This window comes from Garra rufa, chromosome 23, assembly GCF_049309525.1.
Source record: "Garra rufa chromosome 23, GarRuf1.0, whole genome shotgun sequence".
In the NCBI taxonomy this organism is placed as follows: Eukaryota; Metazoa; Chordata; class Actinopteri; order Cypriniformes; family Cyprinidae; genus Garra; species Garra rufa.
Window position 1 is genome coordinate 2,486,031 of NC_133383.1, and position 3,392 is coordinate 2,489,422.

A 3,392-nucleotide genomic window follows, 5' to 3' on the forward strand; every position below is an offset into this window, starting at 1 on the left:
GAGTTATGTCAATCATCTTGGTTCAACACATCACTAATGTGTGCAAGCACTCTTTTTTAACTGCAGACTAATTAGCAGTTGTAATCAGATACAGGTGTTTGTTTTAGAAATGCAAAGTGCATGGTGATTCCATATAATTTTCCTCAGATTTGTGTGATTCCATATTTTTTTCCTCTGTGTGATCTGTAAAAACAGTTGTAATTGACTATAGTTATCTTTCTTTGTTTTTTTTTTTTTTTTAAAGTGTTTTATACAGCCAGAAGTTTGGATTGTTTAGTGAAAATTGTTTTGTGGCATATATGTGCTTGTTTTTTTTTTTCTACACAATTAAACATTTGAATGAACATCTTCTGAGGGGGTGATTCCATACTTTTTGCCAGGGGTTGTAAGTGCCTGGATTTTGATGTGAGAGACAACAATAGTTGGACTTTTTCACTGAATTATGGACATCTTAATGATAGATTTGTTTCTTACAAACATGCAGCTTTTGCATAAGCATACAATTTATGAGCTTTGTTGAGCCGATTTTGTTAATGCATGTCTCAGCGCATTTAGTAAATTCTGTCCACCACACAGAGAAAGCGTTTTAAAGAGGTCAAGCATTGATTCCTGTGACATGCAGCAGGTCTGCTGAATTAAACGGACTGTCTCATATTGTCTCCTGTGAATGACCATTGAGAAACTGATGGTTTGTTGCCCACTTCCACATGATCACCCTTTACCCCTAGACTCCCAAACCCCACAGGCCTGCATGTGCATCAGATTAATTACGGTCAAAAACACTTTGCGTTGTTTACAGTCAGTGTGCAACATGTTACATAATTGTATAGCTTCATTTCATTACATTATGCAATCACATTGTTTGCAGACCAATGCAAATGGCATCTTCCAGAAGTCATAACTTTGAAAAAATCAGCAACACTTCAGAGTAACATCTCAGTTGTTAATGTTAGTTAATGCATTATCTAACAAACATATAATGGTTGATATTGCACAAGCATTTATTAAAGGAACACTCCACTTTTTTTGGAAATAGGCTCATTCTCCAACTCCCCCCGAGTTAATAAGTTGATTTTTACCGTTTTGAAATCCATTCAGCCGTTTTCCTGTTCTGGCGATATCACTTTTAGCATAGCTTAGCACAGATCATTGAATCCTATTAGACCAATAGCATCACATTCAAAAATGACCAATGAGTTTCCATATTTGTCCTATTTAAAACTCGCAGCTTTGCATTTCTGCCGGTCTTAGTACACGATATAACTACAGAAGAGTCAAGTTTTAAATGCAACAAATATGGAAACTCGTTGTTCATTTTTGAACGCGATGCTTTTGGTCTAATAGGATTCAATGATCTATGCTAAGCTATGCTAAAAGTGATATCGGCAGAACAGGAGAACGGCTGAATGGATTTCAAAACGGTAAAAATCAACTTATTAACTCGGGGGGAGTTGGAGAATGAGCCTATTTCCAAAAAAAGTGGAGTGTTCCTTTAATAATGGTTAATGATAGTTATTTATTGCTTGTTCATGTTACTTCACAGTGCATTGACTCATGTTAACACATACAACTCTTAATTAAAAAAAAAAAATTATTAAATGTTAAAATAATAATTTGACTGCCACGTCATCAAATATCTACAAAGGATATCTCAATAGAAAGGATCCTTGAAAGGCAGCCTTCATTTTGTGTCCTTCATTCACTGAATTTGAAGGATGCATGGGATGTATCCTTCCAGACCTTCAATCCATAGGCGTAATTCTATGGGGGGACAGGGGGACACGTCCCCCCCAATATTCAAAGAAGGACAATTTGTCCCCCCCAATATTTGATCATACTGTATTATTATGCGGGCAATATCGATGTGATTGCAAATACGTCTTTCTTTCCAGCTCCGAAAATATAAAATCCCGGCCGGTCCATTTCCCAAATCCATTCGACTGGCCTTACACTATACATTAACAAAACCTGATCCATGTCATGTTTTCCCCTATACCTTTAGTAGCTCGTGCACCGCCACCGTCAGTGAGTTAGGAAAAAACAAACAGAAGAAGAGCGCGAAATCTGACAGACATTTGGCACATATCTATGAATGGTGTTTTTGGCTGACATAATCCCTTAGATAACGACCAGGTGAATTTCACTAGAATTTCGAATTGTAGAATTTGTAAATTTCGACTGTAATATTATACAGCTTGTATGAATGGGTCTATTGACAAGCTAGCCGACAGCTAGCTAACGTTACTGTATACACGCTAGCATGTAGCCTGGCTTTAAAGCAAACTGGGATAGCGGTCAGTGACAGGCTTGTCAAATCTACTGTATCAAACCCAGTTTTTACAGCTAACGTTAGCGTTTTGAGCCACGGTCCTGTTCTCTGAATTGGGTTTATCTAGCAAGTTATTTTAGAGTCCTGCCATTGTTCTTTCTTACTTCACCATTTTCATCCCTTGGAATTGCGTTGCTGTTATATTTCACAGTATTGGCCAAAAATGAACAAGAGAAAGACTGCAGCAGCTGACATCTGTAATCTCTTTGGAAAGAAAAAGAAAGTACGTTTCTGGAGATTTTAGGCATTTTTAACAGAGAAGTGAGAAGTAATTAATTTAATGTTCTAAGGTACCGGACAGCATGACATTAATAGCTCTTAACCCTTGTATGGTGTTCGGGTCTGTAGGACCTTTACTCTGTCCTCCTCCTGTCAGGCCTTGCTGTTATGTTATGTGTGTGTGTGTGTGTGTGTGTGTGTGTTCTTGTATAGTATATGGTTTATGAGGACACAAATGTGTATAATGACTTGGGTATTACAACGTAAACATGGTTTATGAGGACATCTGTGTCCTCATAAACCAAACGGCTAAAAAACATACTAAATGGTGTTTTCTGAACTTCAAAAAAGGCCAAAAGTTTTCTGTGATTGGTAGGTTTAGGGGTAGGGTTAGTGTAGGGGCATTGATTATACAGTTTGTACATTTGTAAAACCATTAGGCCTATGGAGATTCCCTGTATGAACCACATATCTGTGTGTGTGTGTGTGTGTGTGTGTGTGTGTGTGTGTGTGTGCATGCATGTGAGAGAGAGGTTGTGTGTAAGTGTGAGAGAGTGTGAGTGCAAAAGTGAGTTTTGTTTCTACCCCTGCCGTTCCCGCACAAGGTTACAATTCTTAAATGTGATCTAACAAAGCTAGAGAGGAAATATTAACCATAAATGCTGTTTCTATTGCTTGTAATTGGGATGAAGTAGCCTAAATATCTGTTGAGTATTTTAACATAAATTGGTTGATTATGTTGAATTAAAAACCCCAAAATGCAGCGGGTCCACCAGACCCACGAACACTGGCTGAATAACAAAAATATGAACACCACACAAGGGTTAACTCACATTCATTGTGA